This window comes from Anomaloglossus baeobatrachus, chromosome 4 (assembly GCF_048569485.1).
Source record: "Anomaloglossus baeobatrachus isolate aAnoBae1 chromosome 4, aAnoBae1.hap1, whole genome shotgun sequence".
Taxonomy (NCBI): Eukaryota; Metazoa; Chordata; class Amphibia; order Anura; family Aromobatidae; genus Anomaloglossus; species Anomaloglossus baeobatrachus.
In genome coordinates this window covers 30,147,195-30,170,774 of record NC_134356.1, presented here as the reverse complement: position 1 = coordinate 30,170,774, position 23,580 = coordinate 30,147,195, and positions in this window count along the sequence as shown.

The window sequence follows — 23,580 nt, the reverse complement described above, 5'->3', positions numbered from 1 at the left end:
TGCCCCTATGTACCAGAATATAACTACTATAATACTGCTCCAATGTACAAGAATATAACTACTATAATACTGCTATAATCTGCCTCCCAGTCAAAATACCAAAGTCCCACCCATTGCTGCCAACTTCCACTAGAGGGGGTATAAGGAGAAGGAGCCTAAATATTTGTCATTATTATTTTTAGGCTCAGGTACGTGTGATACAGCATTTCTCCCAGCTGGACGACCCCATTACAGAGTGAAGCATAAAGCGCTGCTTCCTCTGTTTTATCGGAGTGCAGTGACACAGACGGGATGGATCAGCTGGGATGCAATTTTTCATTAAACTTTTCCCATGCAAGTGTTTCATTACTTGTATCAGACCGTCAAAAAAAATAATGCTGATGAAATTCTACTGTACACATTTCCAGATGCCGGGCTGCGGGATGGAGGGTTTTTTTTTCCTCAGCAACCGACAACACATAGAAGGAAAAAATCATCTGAATATCCAAATTGTAACAGTTCATTAATGTAAAGGATTCCTTTAATCCAGTGTCGATGGCGCCTGATTTAGAAAAAATATAGCTAAAATTTTCTTTATGGCAGCCACATGGAGCGGAGAAGACCGTAGTCTGGAGATTTTCATTGGCTTCTGTGAAGGTAGAATGTTGTGGGCATGCTCTGTTACCAGTGCAGAGAGGGAGAGGAGGTGAGCTGTGATATCACATACTGTGAATGATGAATCCTTTCTTATCAACTCAATACTGAAAAGTTATCAGTCATTGTACAGGAGGGGGAAGAGGTGAGCTGTGACATCACCTATTGTGAATGGTGGATCCTGTGTTATCAACTCAATACTGAGATGTTATCAGTCATTGTACAGGAGGGGGAGGAAGTGGGCTGTGACATCACCTGTTGTGAATGGTGGATCCTGTGTTATCTACTGTAAATAGAGATGTTATCAGTCATTGTGCAGGAGGAGGTGAGCTGTGATATCACCTATTGTGAATGGTGGATCCTCTGTTATCAACTCAATACTGAGATGTTATCAGTCATTGTACAGGAGGGGGAGGAAGTGGGCTGTGACATCACCTGTTGTGAATTTGTGAATAGTGGATCCTATGTTATCTAATGTACATAGAGATGTTATCAGTCATTGTGCAAGAGGAGGTGAGCTGTGATATCACCTATTGTGAATGGTGGATCCTCTGTTATCAACTCAATACTGAGATGTTATCAGTCATTGTACAGGAGGGGGAGGAAGTGGGCTGTGACATCACCTGTTGTGAATGGTGGATCCTGAGTTATCTAATGTACATAGAAATGTTATCTAGAGATGTGACTGTGTTAAGAGGTGTTATCAGTCATTGTACAGGAGGAGGAGGTGAGCTGTGATCTCCTCTATTGTGAATGCTGGATCCTGTCTTATATACTGTATATAGAGGTGTTATCAGTCATTGTACAAGAAAAGAATGAGGTGAGCTGTAATATCTCATATTGTGAATGGTGGATTATGTTATTTACTGTATATAGAGCTGTTATCAGTCATTGTACAGGAGGAGGTGAGCTGTGATATCACTTATTATGAATGGTGGATCCTTGAGTTATCAAGTGTATATAGAGGTGGCACCAGTCATTGTACAGGAGTAGGGGGAAGTGAGCTGTGACATCATCTATTATGAATTATGGATCCTGTGTTATCTACTGTATATAGAGATGTTATTAATCATTGTACAGGAGTGGGAGGAGGTGAGCTGTGTCATCCCCTTCTGTCAATGGCAGTTCCCTGTTTTTTCTACTGTCGCTAGAACCAGTCATTATAATAACGCCTGTGATGAGGAGACTGCTGGGAGTTGACCTGTACAAAACTACAATGGGCAGAGTAAAGTGTAAGAGTTCAGGAATTTTTTGAATATTCATAAAAACATAAAAAAGGATTAAACAAAAAACAAAAAAAAATAAAATGGTAAAATGGCATGAAAATAAGTGACCCTCTTGATTTTTAGACTATTTGGATGTCTTGATAAGTTGATCATCTCGTCTTCCTGCTCTCTCTGGACACAGGAAATGTCGGCTCTGCCCGGTCGTCCCTCTTCCCGCTGCAGGGGTAATGTCTTTGTACCCGGATCATAACTTTGGCCGGTGATTGGCTTCGGCAAGATGAAAGGAAACTGGGCAAAATGATGGAAAAAATAGTGGACCTGCTCTTTAAAAATGGCATACCCATTTGCCCAAGTATTCAATAGATCGTCAGTTAGGAAGTTCCGGAACACGCCAACATTCCAAACAAATTTGAAATTCTGTTACAATGTTGTATCAGATAGTCAGAGATCTCTGCGTTGCAAACCTTCGACTATTTTCCTGCTAAATTATTTGTGGTCCTGGATCATGGATCTTCCTACATAGATCTGTAGCACCCCTGAAGCCATCAGGGTGCTACAAGGTTCTGCATCCCCACAAGGATGTGGGGCCTACCCCCTAGGGTAGACTAGTGCCGGTAACACACAAAAACTCCAGGTAATCCCAGTTTTCCCCAACAATCCCCCATACAATTGTGCAAGGCTAGGGTCGGACCAATGGATGGTCGCCTAGAGGTGGAGCCAATCCAGTCCACTAGTTGACCAGGTGGGAGGGGCAGACAGTGGACAGTCAGTCTGAGTAAGTGGAGGAGTGAAGGTGGATGTGAGGAGACACTTTGACACGGGGTTAACAGTAACCTGGTACCCAGGAGGGTAGTTGCCATTGGAGTACTCCCGGAACTATGCACCGACGGGGTACAGGACCCTAGGACAGGCAGAAGTTCCAAGCCGACCTGTTAACACCTGCACAGCGAGGGGACCATCAAGGACCTTGATGACCCTAAAAAAATCCGAGACTCAGTAGCAAAGAGAGAGCCGGGAACAGGACCAGAGACTCCAACCCCACAGGGTTCACGCTACCGTCAGGCGGACAGAAGTGGAAAGAAACACCACCGGACGGGGACCCCCAGTTGCTCTATGCCACGGGGACCCACCAACCAGAGACAGGTGCAGGGGAAGAAGGTACTAGATTACTACACTGGCACTGGGACAAAGGGGACTTGGAGGTGAAACCAGCCGGCCTTGGGAAACCAGTTACCACCAGAAAGTGAGTAAAGAACCAGTTGCACTGAACCCCTTGTGTGGCCTACCTTCTTCCGACACCCGTCATCTCACCTACCCTCTGGGGCCCAGCCCTGCTTGTGGCGGGTCTAACATCCAGGCTGCCATTAACCAGCCCCAGTAGCGGACATTGTGCAGCGGTGGCTCCATCTACATAGCCGCAACACCGCAAGTGGCGTTACGTATGAACACTATTCTAATCCCCTGTAAATACATCCCCATTACAAAAAGGGCCCAGGGCACGGAACCGGGCAACAGCCATCAAAGTGACATTCCCAAGATATTCACCGCTCGGGACCGAGTACCCCATATCCCTGGGCGCGACAGATCTATGACAGATCAGATTGGATTTGCCCTTTAAGAACATTAGACAAACCCCACGCTTTATTGTGCCCCTCTTGTGCAATGGAACGGCCATCATTCTCCGTGAAGTAACTCTACTAACAGGAGGTACTTCATCTAACCAGTACAATATGTCACTGCTGACAGCCGGTGGAGGCGCTGGTAGGGTGATAGCGCACCAGCTATTTTTCATAGTCCATTAGGAAACACAGAAAATAGACATCACCGCTAAATGGAAAAAGTAAATCCCCCGTAATGCTGAATAATTTATTGCATTTCATGTAAAACATATTTCACATTACCGTCCAAAGAGACATTTTTTTCCTTATTAGACAGCGCTAAGCAACATTTCATGATTCAATTTAGACCACAAGTTGCCGATTATTAGACGGTGCCCCATTATCAACAAGGTTAAGGGTCAGTAAAAGGATTTTCCACCAAACCCTACTTGTTCAAAGGGTCCTTTATAATAAATTGATCCAAAAGTGTCCCACTGGTTAGACCTTCACCGATCAGCTGTAATCTTTTGTAAAAATCAAGAGTTCTTTTTTCCTGCAGCGCCTCCGCAGGACATATGAAGTATTGTACAGTGCTCATTTGAATCAGCTGTTATTAGTAGTGATGAGTCAGCGTGCTCGGCACTGCTCGGTACTCGATTGGGCATTGGGATCCTTGGGCACGCTCAATACTAGATTGAGTATCCTGGTAATTGGGCACCATGCTCGAGTCCCCCCCCCTCATGTTTCGCCGCTGTTTGTCAACCACTAAACATACAGGGATAGCCTGCCAATCAATCACAGTAATGCTGTAGTCATGTTGGCTACTGGTATTACTGTGATTGGACGGCTACTGTAATGTTCGCCGCCGGAGATGGTGCTGCAGCGAGCTGAAATGGACCCAGTAGACCACAGAGAGACCCTGTCTTCAACACCCTGTCTTCCACACAGTGCAATCTAATTCACCAAGAGTCTGTGTCGCGGGCGGAGGAGGGGACGCCGCGCTCTCCCACTGCTCGGGTCCGGCTGCCGCTGCGGCTGCTGCGGCCTGCTGCTGCTGCTCGGTGGCTCGAGCGATGGGCCGGATCCCGGGGACTCGAGCGGCGCTTCTCGCCTGTGAGTGAAATGGGATTGGGATTTGGGATAGTTTATTGTCCGTGACGCCACCCACGGTTGTGGTGATTTGTTGACACCACCGCTGCTCTGTATGGGGATCCCGGGGACTGATGACAGGGAGCAGCAAAGTTGTTGGTTCCCCCTCCGTGGGTAGGGGGGTAGTTGTCCCGGGGCCCAGTGATGAGGTGGGTGATGCAGGGCTTGGTGGGGTGCAGGGACGCGGGGGCAGTGCTGTGCCTTGCGGCACTGTGGTACTCACTCAGCCTGAGACAATGACACAGTTCTCGGTAAAACACACGGCTGGAAAGACGGTTCCCACGGACGGCTGCACTTGCTTTTCCCCAGTAGTTGACGGTGACGGTCCCTTTTCCTGCACCTAAGATGATGATGGTTGCGATGGGTTCCCACCGGTAACCCGCTCCCCGGCTTGGATGTGGGCCGGAGGAGCCCTACTTTGCCTGCCGGAGGAGTCCTACTTTGCCCGCAGGCGCTGGCCCTGAGAAACTGGTGCCCTGGCGGTGGCGGTGTCTCTCTCCAACGGTTGAACTGTTGCCTTCAATCGGGACTTGGTTGTTGGGAGACCCAGAGGTCCCCTTCACTAACGGATTTGGCAAATTCACTGCGACTCCTAGGCTTGCCGGGATCCGAAAGGCCCCTGCCAATGGTGCTGACTGCTCTTCGTATACCGCTCCGGTACCGCCGGGCCACCACCCGTCCGCGGTCCTTCCAGCAACCTCCAAGAAGTCTCCCCTGCAGACAGTCACCGCCGTCTGCTGACCTTGCTGTCTCAGTCCGGGGCACACACCCGGACCAGCTTCAGGCTTTCTTAACTGTTCCTTTGCACTGTCTCTACTCTTACTGTCCTCCTTTACCACTTCCTTCTACTTCACTCCTCTAAACTCATCTGCCTGGTTTTCCCACCTCCAGGTCTGTGAACTCCTCGGTGGGCGGAGCCAACCGCCTGGCCCACCCCCTGGTGTGGACATCAGCCCCTGGAGGAAGGCAACAAGGATTTTTGGTTAGCTTTGGTGTTCCTAGCTGGGGTGTAGGGTGTGGTGTTGTAATGACCTGTGACCCCTGGCTTGCCCAGGGCGTCACATCTGGACCATATAATCCTCGACAGGATCCTCCTTCCTCCCACCATGGCGAGTCCCAGGAGACAAGAGATTCCACACTCGGACACTCCAAGGAGCTCTTTACCTTTCTATTTAAGCTTCCCTGGCTTCTCGCCGTGCACATTTCAAGAAGGACAAGAGGAGATCATGTGCAGTGATGCTTAAATATTTGAGCAGTCATGGCCAGAAGACGATGGTGGGGATTGGCATTTACTGTCTCAATGAGACACGGTTGCCAACAAGTCATGTTGTTAAGTCAATCAGTCAGGAGGAGGACCAGAGTGCAGAAGTTGAAGACGAAGTCAGGAGGAGGACCAGAGTGCAGAAGTTGAAGACGAAATCAGGAGGAGGACCAGAGTGCAGAAGTTGAAGACGACGTCAGGAGGAGGACCAGAGTGCAGAAGTTGAAGACGAAATCAGGAAGAGGACCAGAGTGCAGAAGTTGAAGACGACGTCAGGAGGAGGACCAGAGTGCAGAAGTTGAAGACGAAATCAGGAGGAGGACCAGAGTGTAGAAGTTGAAGACGAAGTCAGGAGGAGGACCAGAGTGCAGAAGTTGAAGACGAAGTCAGGAGGAGGACCAGAGTGCAGAAGTTGAAGACGAAGTCAGGAGGAGGACCAGAGTGCAGAAGTTGAAGACGAAGTCAGGAGGAGGACCAGAGTGCAGAAGTTGAAGACGACGTCAGCAGGAGGACCAGAGTGCAGAAGTTGAAGACGAAATCAGGAGGAAGACCAGAGTGTAGAAGTTGAAGACGAAGTCAGGAGGAGGACCAGAGTGCAGAAGTTGAAGACGAAGTCAGGAGGAGGACCAGAGTGCAGAAGTTGAAGACGAAGTCAGGAGGAGGAACAGAGTGCAGAAGTTGAAGACGAAGTCAGGAGGAGGACCAGAGTGCAGAAGTTGAAGACGACGTGGTGGATGAGGAAATCATTGACCCAACTTGACAAGGTGGGATGCAGAGCGAGGACAGCAGCTCAGAAAGGGAGGGATCCGCAGCACCACAACAAGCAGCAAGAGGCAGTGGGGAGGCCACAGAGAAAATGCGGACAACTGTTCCCCAGAGCACCCACATTAGGCAAGTTCCCCTGTCAAGGGTTAGGTCTTCACCAGTCTGGTGCTTTTTTCAAGAATGTGTGAATGACAAAAACAGAATGGTCATATGCAACCTGTGCCATACCAAGATCAGCAGAGGCCTGACCACTACCAGCCTGGCCACGTCGACCTGTCATTGGCTACAGCAGAACAAAGTGAAGGTTCTGGAGTGGCCATCTCACTCTCCTGACCTCAATATCATTGAGCCACTCAGGGGAGAACTCAAGCGCGCAGTTCATGCAAGAAAGACCTTGAATTTACAGGAACTGGAGGCTTTTTGCCAAGAAGAATGGGCAGCTTCACCATCTGAGAAAATAAAGAGCCTCATCAACAACTACCACAAAAGGCTTCAAGCTGCCATTACTGTTAGAGGGGGCAATACACAGTATTAAGAACTGGGGTATGTAAACTTTTGATCAGGGTCATTTGGATGCTTTTGGTTGTTTTTATGATTTAAAAAGTACACAGTAGTTTGACAATAAATGGCTTCACCCAACCACTAACCAGCAGTGGAAAAAAGATTTTGTGTTGTCATTCATATTTTCTGAAAAAAGACCAAGAAAGCGAAAAATCTGCCAGGGTATGTAAACTTTTGAGCACAACTGTAAGAAGTGACACGTGGGCATGGATGTCTGACATTTATGAGGTTCTCCAATGATCTGATCAAACACAAAAGTGTGTAAAATGGTCTTTTTTGTCTCCAAAGAACCATATAAAGCTTGTTTTAAGGACCCTATACAGATTACAAAAAAGTGGTGCCAAATCATGCCCAATTTTGGTGGGACTTTGTGACTATTAAAGGCTTATTAGGGAAAATTATTGGACACGTAGAATTTCTGAAATTAATTTGAAGAATCCACTCATCGGGCAATGCTGATACAACCCGTAATGGTTTCCAGGTTTTAAACCACCCGTCGTGAACGAAGCAGATTTGCCACTCTAGGTTCGGGGAAGTACCAAGCGAACAGCAAAAGGGAAGGGAAACCCTGTGTCTAGGAAAGGGGAAGATGGTGACCCCTGATCGAACCTACTGCTGGTCCCTGGGATCCCTCACCACCCTACATAGGTTCCTCACCTATGCGCCAAGCTGGAGACCTGACTCTAGGTATCCCTAGTGCTGAGCCCTAAATAGGGAACAGATGCTCTTCATCAACCCCACTGGAGGACAAGGAGGACACACAGTTGGAAAATACATGAACTACTTATCTACAGATGATTCCGATAGAAGTTAAGCAAAGTTTTCAGCAACAATACCACAGAGGAGTACAAGCCACCTGCTTGCAACCAAGGCTTCAATAAGCTGAAAAATATCACCAGCACCAGTCCAAGGAAGGAAGGGGTATTTAAGTACCAAGGGAATACTGATGATCAGCAGCTGGGTGGAAGGCGAGCTCCTTCTGGGTCCAAAAGGGGAGAGAGATTAATCCAGCAGGAAAGCAACCTATACCAATGAATACTGACAGCAGAAACAATGGAAAGTCAGGGAGCATTCCGCGCAGCCAAAAGCTGTGACCTTCTATGTCCAGGAGCCATATGACTGTCACCTGTGAGAAGACTACAGTAAAAAGATATGTAGCTGGAAAAAACTTGGAGTAGATAAAATGTCTTCCTTTATTTTCAAAATTAAAATATCAATGGGACATGGAGAAGCATGTTGATGCGTTTCGACTTTGAATGCGTCTTAGGGGTACTTTGCACGCTGCGACATCGCTACTGTGATATCGTCAGAGTCAAATTGAAAGTGACGCACATCCGGCGCCGGTAACAACGTCGCAACGTGTAAAGCCTAGAGGCGCCGATAAACGATTGCAAAAGCATCGTAAATCGGTGATCTGTGTAGCGTCGGTCATTTTCATAATGTCGCACCAATAGGAGATACGATGTTGTTCCTCGTTCCTGCGGCAGCACACATCGCTGTGTGTGAAGCCACAGGAGCGAGGAACATCTCCTTACCTGCCTCCACCGGCTATGCGGAAGGAAGGAGGTGGGCGTGATGTTACGTCTCGCTCATCTCCGCCCCTCCGCTTCTATTGGGCGGCCGCTTAGTGACGTCGCTGTGACGCCGCATGGACCACCCCCTTAGAAAGGAGGCGGATCGCCGGTCACAGCGACGTCGCTAGGCAGGTAAGTAGTGTAACGGGTCTGGGCAATGTTGTGCGCCACAGGCAGCGATTTGCCCGTGTCGCACAACTGATGGGGGCGGGTACCCACGCTAGCGATTTTGGTACCAATATCGCAGCGTGTAAAGTGGCCATTAGTCTTAAGATGTTGTGTTGAGTTTATACCTGAACCTGAAGTGTCTGACAATGGCTTACTCCACTTCTCCTCAATGAAAGAGATGCACGCTCAGCAGAAATGGGTGTGCCTGTGTATGGGTAGTGCGGAAAGTTAGTTGTCGGTCAAACAAGTCTTTGGCCATCAGTAATTTAAGGTCATACTGAAAAAGTGACAACTCTGCCCTGAGCATGATATTTTTTCCCTATGGTTGTCACATCCCTTCCCCCACACTGTACATGTTACACTTTTATATGTCGCACTGAGCAAAAAAACCTTCTCTAATGGAAATAGGAAACTTTTTAGCTTGGCTTTATATAGCTCAGTTGGATCCAGGTTTGCATGTACTTAATGTACGGAATAAAAACCAGCACATCTGAAGAGTATAAAAGTGAACTATTCCCCCGAGAGTCCTCCATGATTTATCGCCTAGCTCTCCAGTGGCTGCCTCACTCACCAGTAGGTAACAAAACCACCCACAGTACCACGCTTCCTCCGGCACCTGCATATAAATCAGCAGAGATCTTCAGAGCGGCGCGCTAATACGGGGCAAATAGAAACGGTGTAATTTCACTCGGCTGGGTCATGTCTGTGGCTTCTTCTCTGGTAGACTTCATAAAATATCACCATAAGGGATTAAAGGCTGGTGTTAGAAGTGTTCCTGGCTTTATTGAAAAAATGTGCAGATTTTGCTTGCACTGCTTAACCCGGGGATTTCTGACTGAAGCACATTGTAGTAGTAGAGAAAGGGTTAATTTGACTTCGAAGCTGCGATTTCTTAAAATTCCTTGTGGTTAAGATCTCCCTCTGGTAGAAGTACCATGTCCATACGTTACTGAGACATTCGATTTATTTTTATGGACAACATGATCTGCTTCATTTTACCGGTGGTGGTGGTGTAGTTAGGTGAAAAAAATTTATACTGGATTCTCCTCCAAATTAAAGTTATATCTATAGTAAAACTTCTGGCTTTCACGTTTTGATGACGTGCCTAACATATTCACAAGTTTGCCTTTGTGAAGGATTTTCTACCCTGAAAAGAATTAATCAATATCAGTGGTGTAACCTACGACTTCCATCTTGAAAAAGAACTCAACATATTATTAAGGCTTTGTGAGTGGTTGACTTTTGGCGCTAAGATCAGTGTTAGGACCTCCTACTTTCTAGGTCTTGATGAGTTACCCAATGGATCATGAAGTTTATTTTGTATAGGTTTAGCTATCAAGAAAAAATGGAACCATACCCTGATAAGAATTAATCAGTACCAGTGGTGTAACCTATGACTTCCAACTTGAAAATAACTCAACATATTCTCAAGTCTTTGTGAGTGGTTGACTATCAGCGCTAAGATTGGTGGTAGAACCTCCTACTTTCTAGGTCTTGATGAGTCATCCAACGTATCCTGAAGTTTATTTTGCATGGGATTAGCTATCAAAAGAAATGGAACTGTACCCTGACAAGAATTAATCATTATCAGTGGTGTAACCTACGACTTCCATCTTGAAAAGAACTCAACCTATTCTTAAGCAAGTCTTTGTGAGTCTTTGGTTGACTATCGGAGCTAGGATCAGTGGTAGAACCTCCTACTTTCTAGGTCTTTATGAGTCACCCAAGGTATCGTGAAGTTTATTTAGTATGGGATTAGCTATCAAGAGAAATGGAACCATACCCCGAAAATAATTAATCAATATCAGTGGTGTAACTTACGACTTCCATCTTGAAAGTGAACTCAACATATTCTTAAACTAGTCTTTGTGAGTCTTTGGTTGACTATCGGTGCTAAGATTGGCAGTAGAACCTCCTATTTTCTAGGTCTTGATGAGTCACCCAACGTATCCTGAAGTTTATTTTGTATGGGATTAGCTATGAGGCAAAGTGGAACAGTTCCTTAGTAGATTATAGTTAAATAAATCATAAAACTTCAGACTTACATATCTTGATGAAATACCCAACATATTGAAGTGCTGATCTCTGTGAAAGGGTTTCTACCCTGAAAGTACTTAATCAAAATGAAACTTCTGACTTCCTTGTCTTAATGAGGCACCCAAAATATTCTGAAGCATGTCTACTTGCGGGGTTGACTATTAGGTAGAGCCTCCTAGCTTCAAATGCCCGCCATAAGATGGCTGTCTGACGAACGTTAGTTCTTGGTGGGCTCTTCAATTCTCAAGTGGCGCTTCTTTGGCTTATCCCTCATGTTCTCTACAAGATAGTCATCATTAGAAATGTCTGGCAATTGGTTTTTCTAATGAAGCTAATACAACCAGCAGTCCGAAATCGGACATTCCAGATAAATATTGTCACTGGCAATAACTTTTCCGGGTACCCATACATGTCACACAACCAGCTGAACCTGTTAATATGGACAAGTTTAGCCAACATTAGTGTAATGGGTTTGGTAAGCTTAAGTCGTGACAATTAGCATTTAAGGAAAATGGACTACTTGCTAATGGGTCACCCACCAGATTAGTAATAAAACTCATGTCTTCTAGGTCTTGTTGAAGCATAACGTACCTTAAAGTTTGCCTGCCTGGAAAATTTTCAATCAGTACGCTCAAAAGGGCTGGATTCAATACTGGTGGCTTATGTCTTCCATTTCTTGATAAAGCATCTAATATATCCTTAAGTTTGACTTCAGAAAGGATTTACTATCAGTTGGAGACTATGCTGTTAGTAGACCTTCAGCCTTTTACATCTTGAGTATCCCAAAATATCCTTAGGTTTTGCTATTTATACATTGAAAGAACTGAAGATAAGTCCAGTAGTAGAGCATCTTGACTTTCAGGACTTCAGGAGGCACCCAACATATCCTGGATGTTTTTGTAAGGGGTTATCTTCCTTTACAATGAAAGGACTAGAGCCAAGACTAGAGGTAGACCTTTATGCTTTAATTTTTGGTGGAGGCACTCAACATATCCTCAAGTTTGTCTTTGTTAACATTTGGCAAGTAATAGAATCAGAGGACTAGAGTTAAGACTAGTAGTCGAGGTTGCTAGTTTCCAATACTTTGCAAGGCACCCAGACTATTGTGAAGTTTATTTATTGAAGAATTTGGCTGAAAGACCTGTATCCAACACTGGAGGTAGAACGTCTGGCATCCATTTCTTAATGAGACATTCAAAATAGCCTAAAATTTAATATTCTGAAGAATTGACTATCACTACGATCAAAAACTGCATGCGATCCCAGTTGGATCCATGTTTTGATGAGGCACCAATGTTTCCTGAAATCTGTCTTCCTGAAGGATTGGCAATATTGTAGTGAATATCAATAATAGATCTTTTGGCTTCCCGACTTGATTTGACTTGTCTTTGTCAAGGGTTTCCTACTAATCTAAAGCCAATATCAGCACTGGAACTTTTGAGTTCCATGTCTAGATGAGGCACCCAACATGTTCTGACGTTTAATGGCTATCAATTCAGTAAAAGAGCTGGAGTTAAGACTGGTGGTACAATCTTTTGACTTCCAGGTGTTGACAAGTCATTCAACATATCCTAAGGTTTGTCTTTGTGAAGCGTAAGCATCAATATAATTAAACCACTGAAGCCAATACAGTGAAAATAACTTCTGGCTCTCTTGTTTTCAATAAGCACCTGAGAATTCCCAAAATGTTTCTTTCCAGAAAAACTGCCTATCAATAAACTCAATGAACAGTAAAGAGTTCCTTTTGTGGCTCTTTGGCTCTTCTGACTTCCTCATCTTGGTGAGACCCCAATATATTCCGAAGCATGTTTTGTGAAAGGTTGGCCATGTGTCACGGTTCTGATGTGCGGAGCATCTTGTGCTCTGTGACGTTTTGCCATGCTCTCCTGCAGAGCCGGTACTTGCCTGTTCCATCGCGCAGAGCGTTTTGCAGGTTGATATGCTCTGCTTTTTGTCTAGAGCTCCTGTGGACAGGTTGTTTCTGAGCAGCGGGTCCTACGCTGGTGCTGGGAGGGGCTTACTCAGATGCTCCTCGTTCTGGGTGATTGCTCTGCTTCATTAGAGAGCATGCTCACCCGACATGGTGCTAGTCGTATTTCCTGGTTTCGCAGTAAGTTCTCTTGGTTACCGTTGTGTACAGTTATCTAATCTTGGCTTCTCGACCCTGAACTGTTGTTGACTCTGTTCTGCCCGCCTCCCTGATTTTGTAGTTACCTCCAGGCTTCTGACCTTCTACTGACCATGTCGCCTCCTGCTCCCTGTATTCTATAAGTACTCTCCTGGAATCCTGACCCTCGGCCTGTATCTTAATTTCGTCTTTGCCTGCTCTCTGTGTCCTGTTGTGTCCTCCTGGTTTCTGATCTCGGCTTTCTGACTACCTCTCTGTGACTAGCATCACACTAACGCCACATAGTGTCGAGCATCAGACCATGAATATAATGAAAGCACTGTAGCCGATACAAAACACCTGTAATACTATTGTATGAACTGAGGCTTTTGATTGCGTTAGGGCAATGACAACCAGAGACGGGTTCTTGGTGCAAAGACGTTTTATAATATGCCACCAACAATATGTACACAGGAAAGAACATAAACACAATATATACCTGCCAGGTTCGGAGCAAAGGGGAATTCCCGGGACCGCGCACCGGACTCTCCCAGGGAGGCCACCAGGAGCGAACCCCTATACAGGGGCTGTCTGGCAATCACCCCAGAAGGCCTAAATGCGCAGCAGCCGGGACACGAAAGGGCAACAGGTTATAGTCCAAAAATGTCCGTATGGAATGTGGAACGCGGGTCCTAGGGTGGATATGTACTTGAAGAGACCAGGCACAAACACCAGCCAGAGACAGCAGACAGATTCCGGGACCAGCGAGGGCACAGCTCGATGAGACCAGGTGGAGTCCAGGGCCGGTGTCAGGTGATTCACCAGGATCCAAAATAACAACCAGGAAATGAGAGCAGCCGGGCAGGAGTAGACATGAAGCAGGATACTCAAGCAACTAGACTAAGCTTAGGGGCGGGCTTTTAAACAGATGAACAGGAAGTAGGGCAACAGAACAGAAAACTCCATGTTAACAAAGGGCAAGATCCTTCAGAAGCAAACTGGAAATCCCGGAACACTGACAACACCGCTGGCTTTGATGTCTTGGTGAGGCACCTGACATAGCTTCCAGTTGGTTTATATCAATAGCCAACTCTTGACGAAGACGATGTTTTCAAGAGAAGTTCTTTTTTCAGGTCTTAATGAGGTACTCAATATTTCCATTTGCCTTCAACAGACTGAAGACAATATCAGGGATACTTTTTCTGGCTTCCATTTAATGAGGTACACAACTTTTCCCAAATTTGTCTTTGTGGTAGATCATCTTTATGCCCACGATCAAGTTCTCTATGACCTACCTGAACCTTTGTGATCGGGGTTTCTTTGACATGAGTTTCTCCATAATCAAATTTAAGATAGTTTCCTTAGTCAAAATTCTGTATGAAAACACCACTTTCTTACATCAGGCCGAACTTTCCAAAACTTACACATTTTTTCGTAACCTTGACTGTAGCCAACTTAAGGTGTAACTAGATATTAATGGCCCTAGGACAAAATTTCACACTTTCTAGGTAGAAATGAGGTATAGTTATAGACAGGGAATCGGGGAGATGAAATAATGGGTTGATGGAAGAGCTCGAAACACGATACCTGCAAGAACTGGAGATATTAATAAGACAAATTGCAGTAGAAGTAACAAAGAAAATGAAAAAAATTGTAATGTTTGACATGTCTAGAACATAAATCTTGGCAAAAGACAGCACTGAATGAAGTGAAAGAAGAAAACTGACTCTCACACGTACTATATCCTCACCAAAAGTAGAAACTTCAGCAGAATTGTAGGACATGATGTTGATAAGTGTATCATTTTACATGGTCGTTGACTTCAGGACTTGAAGTGTCTTGGGACCCCAAGGTCATGACTCCGAAATAGAGTTCTATGGGAATGAGCTACTTGACGTCTATGGGAAGGATTTTAAGGAGTAAATATGCAGTATATCACTTTGGTTGAGTAACTCCATCCAGCCATTTCTTAATTAATACCATTGTCTTACATTAGGCCCTTGAGGACCAATTTAGTATCAGATCATGTGTCTACTACAAGATTTACTGGTATCCTGTTGGGTAAATGTCACGAGTGTGTCCCGCTCTGGGTCGACCTGTGGCGAGTCTGGGATCAGAAGATCACTACACCTTATTTTGTGGAGGTCTACAACTTGTATTTGAGTGAATCTACTTTCTTTAGAGGTTAAGGACTCTTTCCTATTACTTTCCTTGGGAGCCTTAATCTCAGGTGCAGCTTTTTTCCAATCACTACCCTTCAGTATAAAATGTCAAATGTCTTACAATCGGATGCTGGTTATAGATTTTCATTTCTATGCTGACCCCTTTGGAATGAGCCTTTCTCTGGAAGAAGCTGAGGAGTTGTAACTATTGCAGCTGTGGTGATTAGCTGTATTGGAGGAACTTGGAGTGTTTTCCTTTTTGTGTTTATTTTTCCTCTGTCTGTATCCCTTACTGTGTGTTGTATTATTGCAGTGGTAAGACTAGTGTTCTCGTCTGCCTTCTCACTAGCCAGGGGGAATTCAGGGAAAACGAGGGTATTAGATCCTTGAGGACCAATCTAGTATCAGAATATGTATCTACTAAAAGATTTTCTGGTATCCTGTTGGGTAAATGTCATGGGTGTGTGCCGCTCTGGGGAGACCTCTGGCGAGTCTGGGATCACAAAGTCACTACGACTTATTATGCGCAGGTCTACAACTTGTATTTGAGTGAATCTACTTTCTTTTAGAGTTGCAGGGGTTAAGACCTCCTTCCTATCTGGCTATTCTTTGTAGCCTTAATCTTAGGTGCAGCTCTTTTGTGATCACTAACTTTCACTATAAAAAGTCACATGTCTTACCATCTGATGCTGGTTATAGATTCTCATTCTATGCTGATCCCTTTGGAAGGAGCCTGTCTCTGGAAGAAGCTGGTATAGATCAGTAAATGAATTTCCTGATGAAGAATCATAGAATCATAGAATATTAGAGTTGGAAGGGACCTGCTTGGTCATCTGGTCCAACCCCCTGCTCAAAGCAGGATTCACTAAATCATCCCAGACAGATGTCCGTCCAACCTCTTTTTAAAGACTTCCATTGAAGGAGAACTCACAACCTCTCGTGGCAGCCTGTTCCACTCATTGACACACTTCGAAACACGTAGAATAAAAACATTTATAGTTCAGTATTTTTGGATTTGTGTCATTCCTACAGCAGCGCAGAAACAGTTCCACCTTTTTTCAGTTCTTGATCTATACCGGCTTTTGTGTGTGCGGACTCTGCAGCAGCTGATTATGTGTTTTGATACTGGTTGTGTGTCAAACAACCACACATGGTGAGCACTATTCCTTATTACCTTTCATATGTTTATTTGGTAGGACCCTATTGCACTTTCTATCCTTAGCTTTCATCTGGAAGAAGCTGAGCAGTTGTGACTATTGCAGCTGTGATGATTAGCTGTACTGGAGGAACTTGGAGTGTTTTGCTTTTTGGTGCCTATTTTCCCTCTGTCTGTCTCCCTTACCTTGTGTTGTACTTTTGCAGTGCTGAGACTAGTGTTCTTGCTGGCCTTCTCACTAGCCAGGGTGAGGTCAGGGCAAACGATGGCCTAGGCACATAATGGAGACAAGGGAAAAGACCTGTATAGGGACGATAGGGAAGAGTGTAAGGTACAGGTCCCTTCTCTCTATCACCAGGGCCTTACTTCTATACCATTCCCGTTGTTACCCTTGTGTTGCTCTGCACACTGAGCATCTGTACGCTCTTGCGTGACAGTAAATTGGACCTTAATCACTTTTGGAAAACAGAGAAGGAATGAGTAGTTATACTGTAACTAAAAAGAAAAATGGACGGTTGTGATCTGAAATAATAATAATAATCTTTATTTCTATAGCGCCAACATATTCCGCAGCGCTTTACAATTCAGGAGGATCATATACAAGCAAGTAACAGTTATAGAAGATACAATATTTAAAGGGGAAAAAACAGACAACCCTGCTCGTGAGAGCTTACAATCTACAATGAGATGGGGGGGGGGGGGCAAGGTACAAGTGCTTATTTACCATGGCAATCCAGCCATCTCAAGGACATGGGGGATAGATAATGGTTTACTGGACCAGTTGCCCAGAGCCTTGAGATGCATTTGGGTGCCATGGAGTTTGACGTGGAGTTATGTTGTGAGAAGTTGTAGAGGGACTATGTGAATTTAGTTTGGCTAGGGAGTGTGATAGGCCGCCCTAAGAAGATGCGTCTTTAGGGTGCGCCTAAGAGCGTTCCAGACGGTTGGTTCAGCTCGGGAGAAGTCTTGGATCCTCTGATCCTGAGCATGAAACCCCTTAAATGCATCTAAAGGACCTCAAGCACATTGACCAATCAATCGATGTGTATGAAGGTCTTCTGACCTGACGTGGCAGAACAGTAGGATTATATGCTATCTGTCCATGGCACCGAACCTCGGTCCTGACCGAATGAAAAACCAATTGTTCCAATAGTATAATTACAAAAAAAAAAAAGTAGAAGCCAAATTCATGATCTGGAATCTTGTGCTGAAACTAAACCGCCTCACACTCTCTACATGGCAGTAAAACTCTCAACTTGCTTTATGGAGCTCGTTTCATCAGGGCCAGGGTTGGCTACTGATTGATACTTAGCAAAATAGGTAAATTGTAGAAACTGTCATGTATTTTGGTTACGAATCTGAGAGAAATATTACCGCACTGCTTATTTCTGAACACTTACAAATGGAAGCTACAAATGTGAGATTTAAAGGGGAGGATTACTAAAGTCTTTAAAATCCGTTGCTGTAAATTATATCACAGCCAGAAAAAAAACGTTTCTTCGATTAGGAGGGTTTTAAAGGTTCAACTCCTGTTTTAACGTTACCCAATACCCATTGATGTCTAGTTCCCGGTCCTCTCCAAAATGGCCGGAAATGCCATCTTAGCCAATTACTACTCGTTATGGTCACCGGTCTCATTTAGCCATTGGCTCTATTTCTAGCGTGTCGAGACGGAAGCGGAAGTAGAGACTAGGGAGATCAGGTAGCATTACAATGAAAGCCTAAAGGGGATCACTGAGGGTGAGCATTACTTCTATTTATTTATTAAGTGTGAGGCCTTTTAACACTAGAACTACTGGACTCGTGACACCTATATAGAAATACATAGTGCAAAGTAGTCAAAATGACTACCTCAGTAGTTCTAGTGTTAAAAATAAGTGATCCTATGAACAAACCCTTAAAAAGGGGTAATCCTGGACTATTGGCCTAAGAACTTACAGGGAGGTAGTTGCTAACTACCTGCCTATTCTGCCCGACACCAATCTCTGCTGGTTCAGGGCAATCATGGGCCGCTCCTGCCGGTGATCCTGCTGCATCTCATTGCCAGAGCAGCTGCTTCTTTTCCACGCTGCTCCCAGCTGCCTAAGTGCTGGAAAGGAGCATGATGTCAGTGTGGCGCCCCAGGATCTGGTTGCCACAACAGTGTTGCCCCTCCAAAAGGTTAATGCTGAGCCTGGAGGTAATTGGGGGGTCTATTGGCCAGTAAGTACCAACATTCAACACCGTTTCTCCTTCAGGCCAGCAGAGAGAGCTCTAAACCTGGAGTTCCAGGGAGCACTTCCTTAAGCCTGACCTGAGGGAGGAGTTAGGTATTCTGTTAGGGAAGTTCAAGGAGAGAGGAGCTGAGTAGACGGTCTTGTGAGCTCTGGTTTGGAGCTAGGCTAGCTCAACCCAGAAGAAGCAGGAGCCGTAGCGAGGCACGGAGAGAAGATTCTAGGGGAGAACTGGGTAGAACCTGTTCGCCTCAGAAGAACACAGTAAAAATTAGACATCGGAGTCTGTGGTTGCCAGGGTGTTAGATCCCCCAGTAACCGAATCCGAAGGGCAGGAGGACTGTAGGTTTCCTGGCCCCCAAAACAACCCTAAGGTACAGCTGCATCACCAGGGCCCGGTGTGGACCCCAGCAGGGAAGAATCAGAGAGGGCCTGCGCAGCCTATCCTACGAGAAAGGGACGTACCACTGTGACGCCCTGGGCAAGCCAGGGGTCACAGGTCATTACACCACCACACCCTACACCCCAGTTAGGAACACCAAGGCTACTAAAATCCTTGTTGCCTTCCTCCAGGGGCTGATGTTCACACCAGGGGGTGGGCCGGGCGGTTGGCTCCGCCCACCGAGGAGTTCACAGCCCTGGAGGCGGGAAGAACCAGGCAGTCTAGCTCAGGAGGAGCTGAAGTGCAGTGCAGTGCAGTTGAGATGAGTCTAGTGAGGGAAGTGAGAGTGTGAAGAACAGAGTTAAGCTAAGTGAAGTGAAAGTGAAGTAGTAGTGGAGAAAAGAAGAAAAGAGTGAAAGTGAGAGTAGTAAAGCCTGAAGTTGGTCCGGCTGTGTGCGTGCAGGACAGTGTCAGCAAGGTCAGCAACGGCGGTGACAGTCTGGAGGGGGACTGCTCGGAGGTTGCTGGAAGGACCGCGGACGGGTAGTGGCCCGGCGGTCTGGAGCAGTATACAAAGAACAGTCAGCACCAGGGCAGGGGCCTCTCGGACCCCGGCAAGGCTAGGAGTCGCCGTAAATTTGCCAAATCCGTCAGTGAAGGGGACGTCTGTCTCCAAACAACCAAGTCCCGATTGAAGGCAACAGTCCAACCATTGAGGAGAGACACCGCCACCGCCAGGGCACCAGTTTCTCAGGGCCAGCGTCTGCGGGCAAAGTAGGGCTCCTCCGGCCCATATCCAAGCCGGGGAGCGGGTTACCGGTGGGAACCCATCGCTACCAACACAGAAACATAGGTGCAGGACAGAGTGACCGTCACCGTCGCCTACTGGGGAAAGCAAGTGCAGCCGTCCGTGGGAACCGTCTTTCTAGCCGTGTGTTTTTCCGAGAACTGTGTCATCGTCTCAGGCTGAGTGAGTACCACAGTGCCGCAAGGCACAGCGCTGCCCCTGCGTCCCTGCGCCCACCAAGCCCTGCATCTCCCAACTCATCACTGGGCCCCGGGATCACCAACCCCTACCCACGGAGGGGCAACGCAACAACTGGCTGCTCCATACCATCCTTCCCGGGATCCCCATACAGAGCAGCGGTGGTGCTAACAAATCACCACAACCGTGGGTGGCGTCACGGACAATAAACAATCCCCACACCCAAAACAAACCCCCTTTCACTCACAGGCGAGGAGCGCCGCTCGAGTCCCCGGGATCCGGCCCATCGCTCGAGCCACCGAGCAGCGGCGGCAGCAGGCCGCAAGTGCCAGCCGGACCCGAGCAGCAGTAGGGAGAGTGCGGCGTCCCCTCCTCCGCCCGCGACAACTTAGCGTCACGAACAGGATCTTACCGCTCTGCCGTTGGGTAGAGGTGCGCCTTGTGACCGCCAGAGGTATCCGGCTGAAACATTTCGGAAGTCGCCATCTTTGGCACGAAAAGTTCCCGCTCGAGCGTCTTCTCGAGTAGCAGAGGCGCGAAGGCCAAAACTCCGCCCCAATAGAGGAGGGGCCGGAAAGAAGCTAAGGGGGACGCGATGGCGGCTGGCTGCATGTGAGAGCAGCTATAAAAGCGGGGACGCCAGGACTCTGCGGACATCTTGTTCCTGGGAGAAGCCGCCAGCAGCATGTGGATGCCGTCCTGCGACACCGTAGCCCCCGCGCCTGGAACCGCGGCGTGGGTGGAGATCCGGACCGCGCAGCTCTACCAACGGCTGCAGGTCAGGATGCAGCTCCTCATGGAGGAGTGGGAGACCGACATGGCGGACGTTATAGCCACCGTGCGGAGACGCGAGGAGGAAGCGGAGGAAGGGAGGGTGAGTGACCCACGCCCCGATGCCCTCGAAGGGCCGGTCATCGCGGCTGCGGGACCCGGTCCAAGCCCTCTCCCCCCGCTGCCTCCCTCGCAACCCGTCTCGGGGGCCGTGACCCCGCCACTAGGCCCGCTACCACCGCAACCGGTAGCGATAACCAGCATCCCCGCCCAGGCGGGCCGACCTGTAGCCGGAGCCCGTAGTCGACCGGAGGTGTTGCCTTGGAAGGCTCCGAAAACCGCACCGGAGACGTTTTCCGAGAAAGTCCCCGAGCCGGAGCCGATGACCCGCTCCAAGCCGGAGGCCCAGCTGCGGAAAGCCCCTGTGCCCATCCCCCACACCTCGGCTGAGGTAGCGCCGGGTTGTCGCTGCAAGGTGGCGCCCAAGGCCAAGACACCGCGGGACTTGTCGCCCAGATCCCTGACAGTGGGCAACGTCGAGGATGTCCCGCGGGGCCTGATCCGTGCGCCAGAGCTCGCAGCAGCACCGTATTGGGACAGGGAGCCGGTACCGCTGGGTCCGGAGATCGGCGAGAGGGAAAAGAAAAAGGCGGAGCTGGTGGCCCGAGCAATTAGGGAAAAGGAGAACCTCCGGCAAGCAACATTCCGAGTCCGGGGCCCGCTGTACGAGGGGCAGGTGAGGCGGTTTGATGTCCGCCGGGGCTATGGGTTTATATATGAACCGGGCCTGGAGGCCGAAGTGTTTATAGCCCGGCGGGATGTGAATGCCCACCTGCCTGAAGAGCACCCTGGCCGTAACCTAAAGCCGGGTGACATTGTACAATATACCCGGCACTGTGGAGAGAGGGGGTGGTTCGCCTTAGATGCCAAACTGCGGGGCAGCCAGGAGAGCAGAGTGAGTCCTGCACCCCCTCCCTTGGATGAGGCTGAGAGCCCGGAGTAGGGGCAGCGGAGCACCGTTGTCCAGTCCCCGTTGGGACCACCAGAGTGTTGTTGAAAAAGTTGAAAATGATAAGCAGAAAATGATTAACCGAGAAATTACCTGATTACTGTGATTAAACCGGCCGTTGCCGGAACCGTTGTCCCCGTGGGGACCGTTTAAAAAGTTTTGCATGGAGGACTTTCAATGGACAAGCCCGTGAACTTGCAGGGCAACCACAAACGTTAGTGGCTTGTAAATAACTTGTTTTACCCTTACCGTTTCCGCAGTTGCCGCCTCCGGAGAGGCAGGTTGGAGGGAGGGCCCTCAGCAGAGCAGGCTGGGGCCCAGCCACCACAGGAACCGGTGGCTACCCTCTGGAGGGTAAGGACAGATCCCGCTCGGGTAACTGGTGCTGGACTTGGGTCAAGGGGTGCTGCCTGGGTTTTAGGCGCAGCATCAGGGCCAGGTTGCTTGGGTGGGAGAGAGCGGAAACCGTAACCGTAAACCGTTAGTAACGTTTAAGAAATATGCCTCCCGTTGTGGGATGTTGTCATAAATTGTATGTTTACCGTTTACCTTTTTCAGAAAATAAAACCGGTGTTGGACGGGCAGCCCGTGGACGGTCTGCATTTTGCTAAGGGGGAATGTGACTCCCTGGGCAAGCCAGGGGTCACAGGTCATTACACCACCACACCCTACACCCCAGTTAGGAACACCAAGGCTACTAAAATCCTTGTTGCCTTCCTCCAGGGGCTGATGTTCACACCAGGGGGTGGGCCGGGCGGTTGGCTCCGCCCACCGAGGAGTTCACAGCCCTGGAGGCGGGAAGAACCAGGCAGTCTAGCTCAGGAGGAGCTGAAGTGCAGTGCAGTGCAGTTGAGATGAGTCTAGTGAGGGAAGTGAGAGTGTGAAGAACAGAGTTAAGCTAAGTGAAGTGAAAGTGAAGTAGTAGTGGAGAAAAGAAGAAAAGAGTGAAAGTGAGAGTAGTAAAGCCTGAAGTTGGTCCGGCTGTGTGCAGGACAGTGTCAGCAAGGTCAGCAACGGCGGTGACAGTCTGGAGGGGGACTGCTCGGAGGTTGCTGGAAGGACCGCGGACGGGTAGTGGCCCGGAGGTCTGGAGCAGTATACAAAGAACAGTCAGCACCAGGGCAGGGGCCTCTCGGACCCCGGCAAGGCTAGGAGTCGCCGTAAATTTGCCAAATCCGTCAGTGAAGGGGACGTCTGTCTCCAAACAACCAAGTCCCGATTGAAGGCAACATTCCAACCATTGAGGAGAGACACCGCCACCGCCAGGCACCAGTTTCTCAGGGCCAGCGTCTGCGGGCAAAGTAGGGCTCCTCCGGCCCATATCCAAGCCGGGGAGCGGGTTACCGGTGGGAACCCATCGCTACCAACACAGAAACATAGGTGCAGGACAGAGTGACCGTCACCGTCACCTACTGGGGAAAGCAAGTGCAGCCGTCCGTGGGAACCGTCTTTCTAGCCGTGTGTTTTACCGAGAACTGTGTCATCGTCTCAGGCTGAGTGAGTACCACAGTGCCGCAAGGCACAGCGCTGCCCCCGCGTCCCTGCGCCCACCAAGCCCTGCATCTCCCAACTCATCACTGGGCCCCGGGATCACCAACCCCTACCCACGGAGGGGCAACACAACAACTGGCTGCTCCATACCATCCTTCCCGGGATCCCCATACAGAGCAGCGGTGGTGCTAACAAATCACCACAACCGTGGGTGGCGTCACGGACAATAAACAATCCCCACACCCAAAACAAACCCCCTTTCACTCACGGGCGAGGAGCGCCGCTCGAGTCCCCGGGATCCGGCCCATCGCTCGAGCCACCGAGCAGCGGCG